This window comes from Diabrotica undecimpunctata, chromosome 2 (assembly GCF_040954645.1).
Source record: "Diabrotica undecimpunctata isolate CICGRU chromosome 2, icDiaUnde3, whole genome shotgun sequence".
Classification (NCBI taxonomy): Eukaryota; Metazoa; Arthropoda; class Insecta; order Coleoptera; family Chrysomelidae; genus Diabrotica; species Diabrotica undecimpunctata.
This window is the reverse complement of record NC_092804.1, coordinates 25,227,682-25,248,269: the sequence shown is the minus strand read 5'-3', so window position 1 is coordinate 25,248,269 and position 20,588 is coordinate 25,227,682. Positions and strand designations below refer to the sequence as shown.

Below are 20,588 nucleotides of genomic sequence, written 5' to 3'. Positions count from 1 at the left end.
TATTTTTTTACGATGGTACCTACATAACAGACTGTTCTGCTTTAGTTTTTATTTTAATATAAAATTAAGCATACGCTCTTTTTTTTTAAATACTTTTAATATGCACCAAGAACCAAACTAAAGTTTCACAAGAATTTTTATAGTTTATTACAAATACAAATAAATTAATATCTATTAAATTAAATAGGTATATAATTTTTTTCCGATAACAAAATGTATGATTATTTAGGAAAACATAACCTCAAATATTTCTCTTAATATATATCCTACGATCGTACACACATATCTTATTATTTCGTAGATGAAAATAAGTTTTAAAAAGAGTTTCAATATGTCTCGTGTAATACGTATCACTGTGTGATATTGATTTAGTAATACGGCATTGGTTTATTATTGATTGGGCTGGGACGACTTTTTCTTTAGAATCATTTCTAGGATCTAGATATATTCGAGGGCGCAAGTCTTCAAAAATGTTTTTAAACACATATACGTACAATCTCAAATACAATCATAATAACGATACAATAAATACTGCTATACTATTATAACAAACGGTTTTAAAGACATGAAACCGAGAGAGCCTATGTCTATATCAAATATCAAAGCGTTTTGCATTCTCTCTGTATAATAAAGATCTTTTAAAATCCCCTATTAATTTGCAATAAATTTTTAGGCGAACCGAACAAAAATTCGCTGGCTAGGAGCTCCGCAATTAAGAAATGTTCAAGTAGAAAAACGTCATCACCAGCGTGCTTCTTGGGTGGCCTGAGCGATGGAATATGAGTGTCGTTGAAGGAAAGAACTGGTTGATGGTAGGTAATTATGCTTATGAGACTGGTTATTGGTTAATCGGTTATATGCGAAGGTTGTCCGCTGTAAATGCTTCGAATTATTCAGGTAACGTTTTCCTTTAGTTGAAAAATATTTAATGAACATGTCGTTTTTTTAAGATAAGCGGTAAATGATAATTAATGTTTTAAATTTAGATAATGGAGAATAATTCATAAGAAATATGTCGGAAATATTAACGAATTACCATATAGAAAGAATACATTTTAAGTGAAGTAATTATTTAGAAATAGTAAATTTAAACGTGAAATTTAAGTGTTTGTGGTGAATAACTTAGCCAGTTTCACGCAATTTCCTTTCCTTCTGGACAAATTACATTTACATTGTAACTAAAACTTTTTAAGTTCAAAATATAACAATAAATAAAACAAAGTATTAATTTAATACCAAAACCATAATCAGTTATATAACACTACAGAATTTGTTAAAACTATTGTTATTATTTTAAACACAAACAAATTTGTACCTCTTCCAGTAACTTTTTGCTGAGTTGTACCTGTAAACGTCTTGTTTGTAATGTTTGTAACCAATTCTTGATTGGTATACCACTTTTGTTCAGTATATAATTTAATTAATATGGCATTAGGAAGGAGCTTTTTCTTGTTCTTCTTAAAGTGTCATCTCCGCAACGGAGGTTGGCAACTTCACAGTTGACATTACTGCAGCTTTCTGTTTTTGATGGTTTCTATTATTTCCGTACGGTTAGTGCTAGTAGGAAGCAACTAGTTCCGAAAAATTTACCACATACGATTTGTCATACAATACAATTTGTCAGACATTTTGGAGAGTTTGTGGAAAATGATCGTTTTATTCCACAACAAGTTCTCAATTGTGATAAAATTGTTCTTTCAAAATATATTTTAATGAGAAATAAACCCATAATATACATAAATAGCAATTGTTTTTAGGACACAAGTCAATGAAAGACAGATTTTTGATTTTGTTGATGATAATGGGGATTCTAAAATAATGCATTTTTATTTAAAAGGTCGGAAATCAGAGGGCATTTGAAAAACATAACATGACTTTCATCAGAATCAGCAATCAGGATAATAAACAACAAGGATCAACTAACTTACATATAGGTCAGTCAAAGCTTGGCAAAAAGTTTCCTATAAAATAATAAAACTGTGTCACTGTGTAACCACAAGTTGTAACTAATCCATAATATATACATATAAATTTTAATATGATTTTCATTAATCACTTTAAAAATTGCGTCTAAAAATCTTCGAAGGAGAAGCACTTTAAGAACTACGACTTCGAAGAATCTTAGAAGAGAATAATCATAATCCAATTGTTTATTTACATTGACAAATGCCGCTAAGCTTAATCAAATAGCCGACTGGGGTATTAGCAAAAATTATAAGAAGTAGAATAAAAACCTATGAAACAGAGATAATAGGAAAATGCCAGGAGACTGGTTTCGGACAGGGAAGAACAAAACCCGATCAAATGTGTATGCCAAAATGATTACAAAACAACAGTTATGAACAAAATAGGTTTGCATATGCTCTTTATTGATTTTAAACAGGCCTACATTTGACCAAACAAGATTATACGAAGCAATGAGATCACTAGGAATACCACAGAAAATAATACAATTATTATAGTTAAAATGACGCTGACTAATAGAGTCAATAAAGCTATGATAAAAAAAAGTCTTTAAAATCAAAAGAAATACAGTTAAGATTTGATTTCACGTATAGTGTCTCTGTATATTCACTTATACGTATATCATCCTAACAGGACTCACCAAAGCGACTGTTACATAAGCTTTAAACGTAAAAAAATATTTCCCGTCGAAAAGAAGTACCAATAAAAAATGGCTTGGGTATGGACGTTATAATAACATTTGATAATATATCACGAAATAAAATCCGATTCTATTAACGAAACCAAAATCCAGATTTTTGCTCTTTAATCTGTACCTTCTAAGAATTGCAAGGCAAAACAGACGATGCTCAAAGATGTAAAGAGAGGAAATGGAAAATTATGAGTACTAGAAACCAATTCGCCAAGGATATTTGCTTAGATGAGGAGATATGTTGTGGAATGCAACTTTTAGATTCCCCACTTTCTCGCTTAACATCTTTTAGCATCGTCTGTTTTGCCTTGCAATTCTTAGAATGCACAGATTAAAAAAAAAAACGCGTGTGGCAGTCCAGTGGGACTGCCGGTAGAAGTTATACTTCTATACACGTGTTCGCAGTAACAAATTTATATGGGAGTCAATCTGCATAATCACTACATATGTGATGCTATAGGTAAGCTAGAGCAGAAAGAGAAACAGAATTAGGTATATAGGTATATGGTGCATCGTTTGCTGTATATAAACAACATTTGACCTGTAATAGGAGTATAGTAAATGAAGGATTGAATCAATATTTTGATGAAAATGTATATTTTTATTTTCACATATGTATGAAAGAAGTTGAATCCAAAAAAAAATTTTATACACATACTATGCAGTAAAATTCATTGTTTATTTGGTTATTAATATAAAAATACAATATAATACACTGCAACATAATTCAATATAATAATACAATGCAATATTCATAAGTATTTAAAAATGACAATATACATAACTTACTTAAGCAGATGTTTAATTTGCCATGATAATATTATTAATAAAATAAAAATATTGTTTCGTGATACAACTGTCAATTTGTCTGACATTGACAGATACAAAATTTAATTGTTGTTTGTTGTGTATATAAGTACACATTTGAAATTTTCTGAGATATTTACAAGTTTTAATTTATAATTTAACATGCCTAACGAGGCTCAAGACAAATCTGAACAGAATGAAAAATTAATAATAATATTAATAAATATTACATATATTTACAAAAGGAATATTTTTATTCCCGACAGAGAAAGAGAGAGAAAATATATCTTCTGTCTCTCTCTTACCTATATCTTACATACGTAATGGTTTTGCTGATTCACTCCCGTACAAATTTACATAGTCGAAAGTGCGTATAGAAGTATAACTTCAAAAATATGGATTTTTATTTCGTCAATAGAAATCGGATTTCTACTTTCGTGATTGCTTAAAATAGGGAGATTCCCTTAACAAAGCACAACAGTGCATAGGTTTCAAAGATAAATTGGTGTTTCTAAAACTTTTAGGAATACAACTTCGAAAAATGTTCACAAAAGTTGAAGAAGCTAGAAAATACGGTTTGATTTTAAATTAAGAAGGAGGCCAAGAGGGAGAAATAGATAAACGGTTGTGGAAAGAAATCAAAGTAGTAGAATCATTAAACGCACTGTTAAAGAAAAAAACGTGTCTGAGGCAGCCAAGATTTGAACTTATGATACAATTTATATACAAGTGAAACTTAAACAATGACTCAGAACGAAGAAAATAGCTACAGATTTGGGAGAGAAAAATCTTAAGAATAGGACATGTTTTACAAATGCCAAAAGAAAGAAACGTCCTTATAGTTTTGCAAGCACGAGAACAAAGGAAGAAAATAATGATGAAGAAGATGTCTAGACTGACACAAAATAAATGGGAACAAGGAACGGGACAGAACAAGTAAAACATGGAACAAGTGGAACAATCTAGTCAATACTATCGAAGCCAAGGGTCTCTAATATATATATATATATATATATATATATATATATATATATATATATATATATACATTTTTATCATTTCTTAATTATCTACATTCTCTAGTATTTCGATCACACGGCAACTCATTTCAACCAATTTTAACCTCAAAATTGAATGACGAATAATGAAATTTGAACGCAGACAAAAACCTCCATTGGCTTACGTTAGTCATCTTATATGTGATTTTACGATTAGTGTTAAATTATTCATACACCTACATATAAAATTTTCCGAGTACTTCTACGAAAATGGGCGGATATTCATAACGTTCATTCCATTCCATTTCGTTTTGATTTCTCGGTTATATGTGGCCTGTTTAAAATTTTCCTTGTCTAATATTATTAACAGGCAGCGTGGCAATTATTTTGTTAAATAAATTATCAGGAAGTAAGCGTGTACTAATCTATTGGAGATATACGTATTGTTTTCACATATTTTATTAAAAAAGATGGCGAAAAACCTAATTATCCATGTCTGTCCGTGAACACAACTCCTCCGTTATTAGAACAGATAAAATAATGAATGAATTGTCAAATGAGAGCTTATAACCCAAAGATGGTATTGAAGGAAAGAAATTTTATCTCGGACTTCCGGTTCCAGAGTGGCAACCGGAAGTCACCGAAATAGTAGAAATGGTTACGATAAGTTTGGCAAAAATTACTCAAAATTAGTGAATTTGTGTATCAATTGTGTATCAATCGTCGCAAAATTACACAAAGAGTTCCAGTATTGACTTCCGGTTCTCCTCCCGGTCACGTTGGGTGAAAACCTAGGAGCTTGTCCAATTAGTCCAGGCGTGATCTGTTTTGAATTAAACATTTTCCATATGAGTCTATTTTTTTGCTGGTATCACTTAAATATGTACCTTAATAATCACGTCATGCACCAGTCTCAATAATTATTGTGCTTTATTTAGCATCTGATGAAAAGTGCTTTTCATCAGTTATAAAAGAAAAACCAGAACAACACATAGACCATTATAGCGAAGAACAAGCCGGATTCCGAAAAGCCAGATCATGTTTAGATAATATATTCATTATGAGACAGGTGATTGAAAAGAACAAAGAAAAAAACATTGAAACACATATGACTTTTATCGACTTAGAGAAAGCATACGATAGCGTGCCCAGTAAACAACTATAGGAAGCAATGAGAAGAGTGCGCGTTAGAGAGAAATGGGTGAATATAACACAAAGACTGTATAAATAAACACAAGTGCAAATAAAGTTAGGTAATGAAATAACAAAAACAATCACCGCAACAAAAGGCCTCAAACAGGGATGTGGTCTCTCACCTACACTTTTTAACATATATATAGATCAGGCTTTATAAAGATGGTATAGAAAATGCGGAACAATGGGCATACCAGTACAAGAGAATATATTACATTCACTACTTTTCGCAGATGATCAAGTCATTTTTGCACAAGACGGGGAGGATATGGAATATATGATAAGGAAATTAAAGAAAGAATATGAACTTTGGGGACTCAAGATAAATATGTGCAAGACCGAATACTTAGGTATTGGACCCGAGGTTCCAGATTTGAACTTAAGTTTAGAAGAAGAGACTATTAAGAGTTGTAAGGCTTTTAAGTGTTTAGGGTCAATGATTAGCCGAGATGGTACTTGTATGAAAGATATAGAAATAAAAATAGCACGGGAAAAACAAGCCACAAGAGCACTTCATGGAGTGATATATTCACTCTAACCAAAGAAAACAAAAAGAGGATCTTTCAAAGCATAGTGATGAATATTACCCTATATGGAGCGGAAGTATGGCCAATGACAACAACAATACGAAATAAAATAAGAACAGTTAAACTGGACTTTATGAGAAGATGTGTACAAATCACAAGAGCTGATAGAATAAGAACGGAGGAAATATGGAACAGAATGGAAGTAAAAGGCTCAATTACAAAAAAGTTGGAAAACAGAGCCCTGCAGTGGTACGGGCATGTACAAAGGATGCCACAGCATAGGTGGCCGAAAAGAATATTAAACTGGGACCCGCCGGGAAGAAGACGGAGAGGAAGACCTGCTACAAGATAGAAAACATATGTCGGAAATGCTATGATAGATAGAGACCTCAGAGAAGGTGACTGGGGGAATAGAGTGCTGTGGAGGACGAAAACGGCGAACTCATAATGGGAAAAGCCGAAGAAGAAGATTTTGCATCTGAAAAACATCAAAAATTTTTGCTTTTTGGGCCTATATTTTCGCCTATAACTGACTAGAGATATTGCTCCTACAAAAGGAATTATAGAAGAAGATAGAAGTTTTGTTTTTCAGTTATCATGTCAGAAATAATATTTAAATTATACTGCTAAAAGATTATTTTTCGAATAAAGTCAATTTCGTGTCAATTTATAAAAATCATTTTTATTTTATTCCATTTCTATACCAAGATCTATACCATTAAAAAAACACCCTTTAGTTCTTTTAAGTGAAATATGAAGGCTGTAAGTAATGTTTTTAATTCAATATGTCATAAAATTTTTAATTTTTAGATGGTCAAATATTATGTAGAATTAAAAAACGAAAGTTATACTCGGCATATTTTTTTTTGTAGAAACAAGATGTCTCGAGTTATAGCGAAAATATGGACGCAAAAAGCAAAAATTTTCGATTTTGTTAAATAAAAAATTTAGCACAAAGTTTGCGATTAGTGTATATCGTGATTAATGATTTTAGGTACATCCAGAAGTGATTCGAGCAAAAAAAAATAAACTCATATGGAAAATATCCATTATGGTCTACTTTTCGACAGATCCCTTCTGGACAAAATTGCTTGTTGGATATTTGTTTCGGTGCAAAATGTATCTGTTTTATATATCTTTCCGGTAATTCTAAACCTGAATAATAAATAATTAATAATATTTTAATAATGGCAATACCCGTATTCTTACTCTATGAAAAAGCAATCTAGATTTTAATATTTTCTTTTAGATTCTGCTCATCTAAATTTCATTTCACGTAACAACCAACTTTTGATAAATTTAATCCAGAATAATTTCCGGTTATACCGTTTTAGCTCAAACACGGACGGACGAAGAGAAACTCAATTTTCTCGGAAGTATATAAATAGCATGCCGGCTGATTTCCTTCGGCTCACAAAAGGTGAATTTAGAGAAAAAAGAAGGCATAAAGAAAAATGGCTCTCCAGGGTTGAAGTCGCTTATTCCCACTGGCGTTTTTTAATAAGAGCTGGGACCAAGATTACATGCGACACTGGTAATATAATTATACTAACGATATTTAAATTCTGATATTTCCCTCTCGGTTTCTTTTTTAAATTTTGTATCTCGGGTGGTAATCTCAAAGGGTGATTTTCACAAAAATACAGGGAAATATTTTTAAGGTACTATGATCTGGTTAAAAGCTTAATCTACGTCCTAAAATTACTAAAAATCCCACCAGTTTATTTTTTTTTCCATAGCAGTCAATGGATGCAGTTGAATCATACACCACTATATTAATTAAATCGGTCATTTCAGCAATAACATGAGTAAACTTTTGAAAATATTGAAATTTCTTCATAAATCCGTTTTTTATATGTCATCGCAGAAAGTGCGAGCAGAACAAACATCAGTCTCGACTTGCTGTAATAAACTGAAGCTTATATAAATACCTATTTCATTTTAAAACCACATGAGTTCATTTTAAAACCACATCGACTGATGTTGTTTCTGCGCAGAATTGTCATTTGTAAACAAAACGTTCGAGTTGGCTGCAATGAAAGCCACGAATAGTGATCTTAATTCCGAAAAAAAGTGAAAAGAGAAAGGGTAAAAAAGATTATTAAGATTAAGATTAAGATTATTAAGATTATTATTACTATAAAGAGAATTATAAGTCGGACATTATTAAGAAAGCGAAGCTGTTTGGGGAAGAATTTGATCATTATAAAGGTAATGTAACTGGAAGAAAACCAGGAGAAGACTAAGTTAGTTTTACTGTATATGTTTTTGTAGTTGTCGCTTGAAGAGCTTTGAAAAAGTTAATGCAGATGTATGGCGTACATATGTACTTGCAAGGGCTTATGTGAAAGTGTGAAGTAAAACAGATACGACCTCGAAATGACCTAGTTAGCATTAGTTACTCCATCACAGGCTCGGGTGGCAAAGTTATTGTTTACAAAAGCATCACTAGATAAACGTGGAAAAAATATGTCATGGAATGCTAATTCTGAAAATTTAGTACAACAGATTAAGACTAAGATTAATAAGTATCATATTGGGAGTTTTCCCACTAAGATTGCACATTACACACGAAAAGGGAAGCATTACTTAGACAAACAATTAAATGTGTGAATTATGTATGACCTATGTTGTGCAAAATTTCCTAATAATAATATTTCAGTGAAGTATAAATTTTATCTAAAGATTTTCCAGAAACATTTTTCTCTGTTTTTTAGACGTCCACACCTGCTGTGAATATGAAAATTGGAAATAAAAAATTACAGTGCATCTTTAAATTCTTCTTCTTCTTCTTCCGTCTTTTATGTAGGCTTAAAAGCCTGTTTCTTCTTCAATATTAGCCTAATAAATTGTTTAAATTATCGCACCATCTATTTCTTGGCCTGCCAATACTTCTGCGTCCATTTGATGACTTATTTCGTGCTATTCCTACTATCCAATCCTTTGCCATTGTACTAATGTGTTAGTTCCACTCCTGTTTCCGTTTTTTTACCCATCCATTTATGTCTTCTATATTGTATGCTCTTCTTATGTTTTTGCTTCTCTCCCTATCCAACAGACTTTTTACTGATATTCGTCGGAGTATTTTTATCTCTGTTGTTTCTAGTAGTCGTCTTGTTTTAGATGTATCAGGTCTTGTCTCCGCCATGTATGTTAATATAGGTCTAATTGCTTCTTTATAGATTCTTATTTTTGTATCTTGTCTTAGGTGTTTGTTCTTCCAGATTGTGTTATTAAGAGAACCAGCCGCTTTACTTGCTTTTAAGCTTTGTTGTCGTACTTCTTCTTCAACATCTTCGTAACTAGTTATATCTATTCCTAGATATCTAAACCTTGCTTCCTGCTTAATTATTTTCCCAACAATTTCGAGTTTACATCGTAGTGGTAATGTAGATGTTGTTATACATTTGTTTTTTTTTGCTGATATTATCATATTGTATTTCTCAGCTGTTGTATTAAAAATATATCTTTGGAGCTCGTCTTCTGTCTCGGCGATTAATGGGGCGTCGTCTGCATAACATAATATTTGCATTTCTTTCTTTCCCATTCTGTAACCATGACCTTTACGTACTGCTTGTATTATTTCGTCCATTATTATTGTAAAGAGCTTAACGACTCACCCTTTCTGCCTCCACTTTGTACTGGTATACACTGTGTTAGTTTTTTATTTATCTTTGCCTGTATTCGATTATGTAAGTAAATGTTTTCGATGGTTTGTATAATATTAATTGGTATGTTTCTTTTATACAGTAGGTGTAAGACGTCTTCGACTTGGATGCAATCGAAAGCCTTTGTCAGACCTATAAAACATAGATATGCTGGTTTATTGTACTCGATGGCCTTTTCTGTGATTTGTCTTAGTACAAATACGGCGTCTACGGGGGATCTTCCGGATCTGAATCCTTGTTGTTCATCTGATAAAGTTGTTAGTATACTGATTTCGTTGGTTAGGACATTTGTGGTAAGCTTAAGTGAGGTGTTTATTAGATTTATATTCTATAATTGTTGGGGTCTTCTTTTTCTCCTTTCTTGAACATCGGTATTATTATGCTGTTTCTCCATGCGTCTGGTATCTTGCAGTGCAATATTAGTTTTGTCATCTCTAGAGATATACTTTCTCCTCCTTGTTTTAGAAACTCGTTGGTTGTTCCGTCTGGTCCTGGTAACTTTATATTTTTGAGTGAATTTATGGCTATCTCTAATACCTGAAAACTGGTTTCGATTTCCTGTTTTAATTCAGGTACGTTATTGTGTTGATTATTATTTTCCTTTTTTTAAACAGTTCCGTCAGGTATCTTTCCCATTCGTTTGCTGGTATGTTATTGTATTCAATTCTGCCATTTCTTTTTGTTGGTTTCTTATGAATCTCCGTCTTTGTTTTTTTGTACCGTAGAATTCGCTTTCCATCCTTTTTGTAAACTGTTCCTAGTTTTCTCTTTTTGTTCTTCTTACCAACTGCTTTGTATTGCGTGTAGGTCTCTCGTTTCTCTTTACATTTCTTTTTTATTTCTTTTCTGAACCATGGTGTATTTTTGTTGTTTCTTTTGTTTAGTATGACTTTGCATTTTCCTAGATTGTTGCTGCTTTTTTAATGTTGTTTTTAATTTTCTCAAAGCTCGCGTTTACATCTTCGATGTCGTCTACTTGTTTTAGGTGTATCTTCTGTTCTAGCGTCCTTTGGAACATTTTTCTTTAAATGTGACAGCAAAACGTGTTGCCGTTGCGAAAAGATAAGTACATGAAAGACAGGCAAAGAAGTTCTACAATAAAATGACAGAAATTACATAGATATGCAAGACAGATGCAAAATCTTTAAATTTCACTTATTTCTGTGCAGTAAACTTCTCATTTCAACTAACCTACAACGTCTTTGGAATGTACAATATGCAAAACATCATGGGATGTCTTACACCTACCACGAGGGTCAAGCCAGAAAGAGTTTTAATGTATTTTCTACATTTTTTATGGATTATATCAAGTCTGAAGTGCCTACTGCTGTGAAACATCTTCACGTATTCTCTGACAGCTCTGCCGGTCAAAATCGGAATTATATCAAAGTGAAATTTCTTCTTTCGTTAGTAGAAATGAGAAGTTTTGATACTACAAACTACTTTCCACAACTTGACCATTCCTTTTTGCCGAACCCTAGAAACTTTGCGGCAATAAAAAGAGTCATAAAAAACTTTGACCGTTTTTATCATCCAAAAGAATATACAGAAATGATAGTAAATTTTATAGGACACAAAAAGTTTCTTGTTAAAATGGTGGAAACGTTGAATATTTTTGAATTTAAAAAGTGGTGGCCTAAAAATTACAAAAAATCATTTTTTTACCAACTTAATGGGTAGAAAACAAGAACGGAATAAAAAATCACTCCAGATTTCAATCTATTCCTTTTTTTTGTTCTCAAACCAACCAACAGTAACATAAAATATTAATGATTTTGTCACTAACAACTTTAAATTTAAAATAAGTACTAGAATTCCAATTTTACCAACAATCCTGGCCTATCAGAATGATAAAGTACCAAATAATAAAAAAATTGAAGATATATGCAACCTAATGGACTACATAACAGAGGAAAAAAGAGCATTCGTTGATATTTAATATGATAATGATGATGATGATAATAGTGTGTTTGGCATGGAAACTAGTCCATTTGCCACATATTTTTGAATAGACATTTGATAAATATAATAAAAATTATTTTTATTTAATTTTTTTTTACTCAAACAACATTAGTCACTTTTCTAAAAACCATAATATGACTTTTTAAAATTTTACAAAAAAATGGGCAATGCATCCATTTGTGAAATATTATTGTAAAAATTATTTTAAAGCATTTTTTCCTACAGCGCTTTAAAAACAGTTTTTTTTGTAATTAACTCAAAACTATAATTTCTGACTCATGTTGTTTCTGACTTGACCGATTCAATTGTACAATAAAAGCATAGAACAGATAGAATTGTTGATTTACATACGTCAAGTACATTTCCTTTTACATTTCTATGAGCTGTGGACCCTCATGGGGTTTGTCGCAATTGCATATCCGCCTTTGCACCTGTAAATTATTCTCCCGCCAAAAATACGAGTAATACACTTCACGTCACAGGTCTACTAAATAACTACCGTAATTTCAATGTAATAAAAGGGGAAATTTGCATACAACTTTGTTGCTTTACTTATTAATTCTTCCTTTCTAATTATTCTTAAGAGAGTAATGCTGCTCGGTTTAATTGGCTTAAGATTATGATAGATTGGCGGATGGAGGCATTTTATTATTTGGACGTTAAAAATAAATAAAAATAAATTGAACAGTATAGTCAGTTACAGTTGTAATAATTATACAGTATTAAGGAAAACAGTTCCTATAAAAACATAATTTACGAAGTATAAGAAGTAGAAGAGAAATAAGCGGTATATACCTGCAATTGCTGGAGTAAGCAATTATCATGGTCTATTTCGTAATCCGATTTTAATAAAACTAAAATAACGGTATACAAAAAACAGATCATTGTTGTACTCTATTCACTTAACTCAGCCTCAACTACCTAGTAAATTTAGTAATTAATTTTGTGCTATGTTGATCAAAGTTTGACTTCAACTGGAAGTGGCTGAAAGTTACTTATTTACAGGCCAGTGAAGAAAAAAAAGCTGAAAAAATCTTATACAGGTTTTTGAACGTTCTAAAAGATATATGACGAATAGCTGATGAAACTTCCTTGAAGACATAAAGCTGATTTTGCTTCGTTTTTTTAACAATTATAAAAGTGAAAAAATCATGTTTTTCCTATAAAACGTTTTTTATACTACTTAGAGAAAATTCTTTCAAATAAAAAGTTGTATATTTTTTTTTATTATTATATAATGACTTTGGCTTAACCAATTAGCCAGACTATTTAGTGGTAAGTTAATTTATCTTTTTTTTGAAAATTGAACAAATTATAAACGATCTAAATTTTATGATCCATTTTATAGACGGCATATACTGAGACGGAGTAAAAAGAGACAACCCTTTAAGTGATAGTACTCGTAAAATATCGTCTGCCTGAACTTTTTTTTTTAAATGTAACTTCAAGAAGAAGATCTGTGCTATTTTCACCCCTCGGGAAAATTTCGGGAGTGTTCCTCGTAACATTCAAGTGTCTTGGTTTGTTTATTTCTAGTGCATCTTAATTTTGATTTTAGTATAGTATTTTATTATTTTCGTTTTAAATACTAGCTTCAAATCACACTTTTTGGAGTATGTACTTATAGATACGAATACAATCAGATTTAAATACACTCCTTCCCATGTGATCGGTAAATTTATAATTAACAATAAATTTACATTGTTCTTCTGATTATACTTGGCCTTGATCTTATGAAATAGCTAAAGTATACACTTCTATATAAGCCATATTGTCCTTTCACTTGTTTTTACTGTTAATGCACCGCAATTTAAAGTTCATCATGGTCTTCTTGCAGCTTCTTCTGTTAAAATATTTGAAGTAAAATTTATGATGCTGACCAATTTTACGGTAAATGTTTATTCAGCTCGTCGGTGAAGAGTGACAGTACAATTTAGAATTTAATTAATTGGACGATGCACTAATTTATGGCTGAATGCTAATTATAGTCACCAATGACAGCTGTTAAACATAATCATTAATAGAGATTTCTAAGTGGTCGGCACAATTTATTAAAATAGGAAGTTTCTATTAATAGTTTGTGTTATTATAAAGGTCAGCTTGATTACTGTTTATTTAGTAGAGCGATATGAGAAAAATGCTAATAAGTGCAGCTGCAAATATAAATAAATAGATATGACATAATGACCAATTTTGATCTTACGTGAGGATATTTTAAATGGTGAATATTTTATTTGAAGTTAGTCGATTTATTCTTTAAATTAAGTAATTCAGAAAAGTGCAACGTGATAAAAATCAACACTTCGTCTTTAGTGTCGTCTTCTCAGTGGAGTTTGGCGATGAGTTCTTGTTTTTCTTTTTTATTTTGAGCTTTTCTTATTAGTACTTCATTTTCTGACGTTACAAGGTAGAAACGTCAGAAACCACGTATTTATTATGTCTGTAGTTAACGCTCTCCATGTATGCGATTTAAAATTTCTTCATGGGTCTAGTGGAAGTGCCGAATATTGTATATACATATGGCACCAAAATGGCCCCAATATTTCACTTACAAAGCAACTGAAGATTAAAACAAGACTATTGACAAACAAAAATAAATCAGTCCTACATCAGATTCTCGGACACATAGCTGGAAGAACAGAAAGCCAAGAAAAACTGGTCATCAAATATACATAGCGAGAAGAATAGAAAGCAAAGAAAAACTGATCATCAAATGTACATAGCGAAAAGAACAGAAAGCCGAGAAAAATTTATCATCAAATGCAAAATTACTGGTAAACGACGCTGACGTCGAAGAAGGAATCCCTCATTCTAAATGGATCACGTCATACGCAATATTGGCCATTGTCCGCGCGAAGCTTCTCCAGCAGCCCGATGACTTTAAAACCTTTTTTGCTTTATTGGTATAGACTAGGTGTCAATCAGTCAGTCACAAAATTGTTAGATTTATTGTAGTTGCATTTATCAAATAATATTAGTCGTAACTGCATATGTTTTTAGCGGCATTTATTTGTATATTTATATTTTGTTATAGTAATTTTTTACGTATTTAATAAAATTAAATCTTACAGGCCAATCTCCCTAAGCTGCTCTATGATCAAACTATTAGAAAAAATAATCAATACGTGACTAAAATGGTTTTTGAAAACTGACAAATTCTGGTTCCCGAAGAATTCGGCTTTTGCCCATCCAGAAGCACACTGAATAACATTATTGACATAAAAAGTCATATCCACGAAGCAATTGCTACCAAAGATAAATGTCTAGCAATTTATTTTGACACCAATAAAGCATTTGCTCTGCATGCCATAAAATCATCCTAAATAAACTGCAGCACTGTGGATTAAAAGGCAATATAATAAGTTTCATACGTAATTTTTAGGTACGCAAACCAAGAAATAATTCAATGGCACTCCACAAGGTTCCATTCTGAGCCTAACGTTATTGTAAAGAGTTGTAAATCAGTTGTAGCTAGATTTTACGCAGATGACATGATCGTATTTATCAAAGGAAAACAATTTAGCACTATGGCTCAAAGTCTTCAGCAATGCATCCTTTGAACGTTGGTCTATAGTCTATATTGTCTAAATACAATTTTTCTGCAAACAAAACAAATTCTGCATATTATTCTCAAAAAGAAACATAACAGAACTACAATTACCATCAATTTTTCTATACAACCGGAAACTGAACTATATTTCACATATAAAAATTCTGGGTATGATATTCGACGAACGTCTATCATGGAAAAATGATATTGAACGTCTAACTCTTTCATGCCAAAAGGGCTTAAATTTGTTAAGCTGCTTAGCAAATCAGTTTTATACTATACACAACACCGCATTGAGAATAATTCTAAGAGCTTACAGAAGGTTCTAGGCTTACATCAATTCCTGCTCACAAAACACTTTTGCAATCGTTTCAAATCTACTTTTCAAAATAGCACCTTTCACCACATTTTATTTTTATATTAGAATTCGCCGCTATATATCACCGTTAAATTTCCAAAATTTTCCCAGAACATGTAGTAAATGAACACAGCACTCCTCCGTAAATTATGCTAACACCCCATATAAACAACCAATTAATGCAATATAATAAATAATATGATACCAATCTACATCTTCCAATTCAAAATTATAAACATATAGTTTCGAATTACAAAAATTACACCTACATCTTTACTGATTCATCCAAGTTTTTCCAGGATCAGCAGTATTTATAAACAACGAAACCAAATATTTATTTAAGCTTCCTAGTTCATACAGTATCTTAAATGAAGAACTTTATGTCATATTACAAGCGTAAAATACATTTCCAAAACACTCTTTAATAATATCTGACTAAATTTACTGAGACTCATACAGTCAATATTCACGAACAACACTATAGCCATATTAATCAAAGAAATATTACACAGTCTTGGTCAAACAGAATCAAAAATAGTTTTCTTATTGGTTTTCTCTCACTCTGAAATTAATAGAAATGAAAACGCTGATCATTGGGTTTACACAGCTACGCAAATACCTTCATTGGCAGAATAATCAACCCCAGCCTCAGATAGAAAACAACTATTAAAATCGATGACTCTCAATTTTAGGAAAGAAAAATGGAAGACATCTACAAGCAAACTATGAGAGCTAAAAGAAAATAAAAGTAAACTAAGAGAGATAAAGAAAGATGTCCATGGAACCCACATTCAATCAATCAGATCTCACCAAGTTATCCTTATCAACAGATCTTACCAAATTATATCGTCTTCGGTTAGGACACTGCAAACTTACACATGAACATCTCTTTATGCATACCCCAGTATCAAAATACAGCCAGTGTAACATACCAATACCAATAAACATGTGCTAACAGAATGTAGTGAATTTGGCGCTTACAAACATTGGATACCTGGATATTTAAACAATATGAAAGACATTATTAAACTTCAAACCGACTTTTTTCCAATTCCTTAACAAATGTAACTTAGCAAGTAAGATATAATGTACCTAAATTCATACTTTTTACACATATTGTATTTTCTTTAACCCTTTAAAGACCTTCGTCGTTAATGAGGTTATTGTCTAAATAAAAAAAAGTTTTTGTTTGTTATAAGTACAAAATGCGGTAATAGAAGATAAACGATTGTATTAGAAATTTTATTATACCATTGCAGACTATACCTAGTTTTTTCACTAAATTTTTATTACATTTTCTTCTTTTTTTTATAGTGAACGTAGAAACATATTTTTTGTTATACCCACATAGGTTGACTTGGCTTGAAAATCAATCAACGAAATTGGAGCCTTAAATTAGATTAAATTAAGCGGAAAATCATATTGGGTAAGACATTTTATCTCCTGCATAGCCTGATTAATACGAACTACGCTATGAAAATATCATAAGTAATATTCATACAGAAAAACTTATATTAATTTGAAAGGCAATAATTGTGTAATAATTGAAGTAATAAATTAGTGGGTTTTACGTAAGTTGTGTTAGCAATTATAATAAATATTCTATTGCATTAAAAACTTAATCTTAATCAATATTGATTAAAAGTTTTTATTATAATAATTAAAAAAAATTAACGAATAATAGATGCATAGAACTCATCAGTTAATTATAATAGTTATGGTAATTTTAGGTAAGTTGTGAGATCGTATTAATATGCAGATTGTGTATGCTTATTTTGCAGGTTTGTCGGTTCAACCTCAAGGCTTCTTAGTTACGTATATGTACCGCAATTTTTGTTCAAAACTTAATTACCAATAATTGAATTTAAACTTTTTGTGTTCACTTTTGTAATGTTAATAAAACAGTACTACTAATAGAACCGAAACCCTTGAGGTTGTCGAATCCGTTTATCGCGAAATGTATGAGAGCACCGACGAAAGGTAAGATCAGCCCCTGCCCAAAATCACAAACCAGGGATCAGAAATAACTCCATACGAAATCAAAACGGTACTTTTAGAAATGAAAAATAACAAATCGCTGACAATGACGGAGTAGTGATCGAAGCGATCAAACTAAGTGGAAATAAAATTATCCAGGCTTTGGCCAAGTTTTTCACCCATCGCATCTACCAAGGAAAAACTCCCTCTCAATGGGAAAATGCAGAATGCAGTGATTATTTTATTACACAGGCAGGAGACATAACAAATCTAAAAAACTACCGTCCTATCAGTTTGCTTTTACACATATATAAACTTTTCACAAAGATTATCAAAAAAAAGACTGGACACTAAATTAGACTTCTATCAGCCTAAAGAACAAGCTGGATTTAGATCGGGATACACCACTAACGACCACTTACTAGTGATGAAGAACCTGAAAGAAAAGTCTGCAGAATACAACAAACCATTGGCACTGATATTTGTCGACTACGAGAATACATTCAATACCATAAGCTATCAGAAAATGTTAGAAACATTGACAGAATGCCGAATAGACCATCGCTACACTAACATAATCAAATATATTTACCAAAATGCCACAGCTAGCTTAAGACTATCTGAACAAGAAACAAATAAATTCTGTATATAGCGAGGAGTACTGCAAGGAGACACCGTCTCTCCAAAGCTATTCACGACGCATGGTATCAACATAAATGGAGAGCAGTTCAGTAATTTGAAATTTGTGGATGACATCGACCTTATAGCCGATCGTATGGATGATGCAACAATAATGTTTGAAAAATGATATCTTCCCGCTTCCTTGGAGATTGGACTAAAGATTAATATGAACAAGACGCAAATAATGACTAATCTGGTGCTAAATCGAAATATTGCTGCTGACGGAAGGGATATTGTGCAGACTACATCGTATAAATACTTAGGATATAAAATTTATGTCTATGGATATACCCATGTGCCTCAAAAGATAAATCTTTGACCAATATATGTTACCTGTACTCACTTATAGAGCGGAAACATTAACAATCACAAAAAATGGTGTTGATGATGATGATGATGATGATGATGTGTCATTTTGACTGACAATCTGTCATCAATGTATTCTCCTATTCTTAAATTTATCTATGTAAAAATGTGAGTTTGATTAACTACGTTATGAACGTAGTAATGTTGCAGTGGGATCTCGTACTATTAGCTATGCCTCTGAAACGTGGACTATCCGACCAGCAGATAGGAAAAGAACGGATGCACTTAAGATGTGGTTTTGGAGAAGAATGGTTCAAATTTCTCAGGCACCCAGGAGAACAAGTGCATCTGTTCTTTCGGAAGTTAACAATCCACAACACTCTTTCCAGTTCCATATATTCAAAAATATTAACATTCTTTGGACATATAACATGTGCGGATAATATGGAGTGACTATCATTCTAAGGAAAACTTAATAAAAAAAGAAGTAGACGGCGATCACCACCCCAATAGACTTTTAACAGTCGAGAAGTTATTAAACACGAACTTTGTTAATGCGCTACGTGCCATCCAAAATAGGGATATATGGAAAGACAGCGTAAAAAGAGCAATACGATCCCTGGAAAAACGCAACATTCATAATCACTACGCATGTGTTAAGCCAGATTTACAGTAGCTGGTGCCAGACTCAATGACACGCCAGTTCCTACTTAGTGAACTCAGTCGCTTGTTGTCTTGTCAGTGTCGTATTACTGTTACAAATATGTACACCAGCGACGGAAACGATGTATTTAGACGTGACTAAAACAGACGGCAAGGAGTTACAGGAGACGCCGACGAGGGCCATTGGCATGAAAAATAGACAAGCTCTATATTTGAGACAGCGTTGGCAGACAAGGCTGGACTGGCCCAAAAGTGTGTTGACATGATGTCACTGCGCAGTTGTGTTCGTGCGGCTAGCGGTACGTGTAAACCTGCCTTTAAGATATACCTATAGAATGAATAAGAAATTTTAGTTTTAAAAAGGATCTCTTACGTGTCTATAAATCAATTTCTTACAATTTATGTTCTTTCTCTAATCTCTGTGGAATAGTTAAACGGACTGCTGATTTCGTTGATTACATTTATAAATTTTCATTCATTTTCAGTACCGTATTTTCGAATATTTACTACTAGCATATTATTATTGCTTTTACCAAATAAAAAAACTTTTGTTTTTGATGAGTTGTTTGCGGTAGGCCCGTTTTTACTAGTTTCTTGTCCTACGGTTTCTGTCAAGATTTTAATTTAAACAACTTCTTCTCTGTGTGTTTTGCGTATACCTACGCTAAATCAAATAGGAGAGAGCACACAGTCCTGCCTCCTGTCTAGCTCCCGTTCCTACATTAATCTAGTTTGAGTTTCCTGACAATACGAAAATAATCGTATATGATTCTATATGTTTCGAATAATAGTTATAGTCCCTTTCATTTAGTCCTTCTTCACTAATAATTTCAATTAGCTTATCGTGCTGTACGCGATTGAATGCATTACGGCAGTGTAGAACCTATAGCTAACAAGTATTTTTCTAGTTTTCAATAAGTATTGCGTGTAGTTTAGATCTATAAATTGGTTGGTATTGCTTTAGTGGCTTCAGTTTGATGTAACTTATAATACTTGCCAATATTGTCCAAGTTTAATCGCAATGTGTTTGACCTGAGTACGGTCCTAATCTGCTAAAAGTTTTTACGAAAATGCCGTTGTGCGCAAAAAGTTACGTTGATAAATGGCTGGTGTATTTATTTTGGTCTTGAATAGTCTAATAACATACAAATTGTGCTTAATATATGCATCTTGAGACTAATATTAAATACTGTATGTTGGAGAATAAACATAAACTGTTTATTTTTACTCTTCAATATTAA

General features: G+C 32.0%; 1 protein-coding gene and 1 long non-coding RNA gene across 6 annotated transcripts in view; one reads left to right on the top strand and one right to left on the bottom strand.

The window, feature by feature from the left end:
- Nucleotides 1-20,588, bottom strand: part of Abd-B (Homeobox protein abdominal B) — a 645,906-nt gene that overhangs the window by 266,010 nt on the left and 359,308 nt on the right. The window lies entirely within an intron of this gene.
- Nucleotides 1-20,588, top strand: part of LOC140433247 (uncharacterized) — a 94,799-nt gene that overhangs the window by 57,677 nt on the left and 16,534 nt on the right. For 2 of the 3 annotated variants that reach the window (XR_011949895.1, XR_011949897.1), the window contains exons 3-4: nt 674-897; nt 7,517-7,716. This is a non-coding gene — a long non-coding RNA (uncharacterized lncRNA). Of the gene's footprint in view, nt 1-673; nt 898-7,516; nt 7,717-16,412; nt 16,984-20,588 lie in introns of those variants that run through there. The other variant, XR_011949896.1, reaches the window with a different exon arrangement.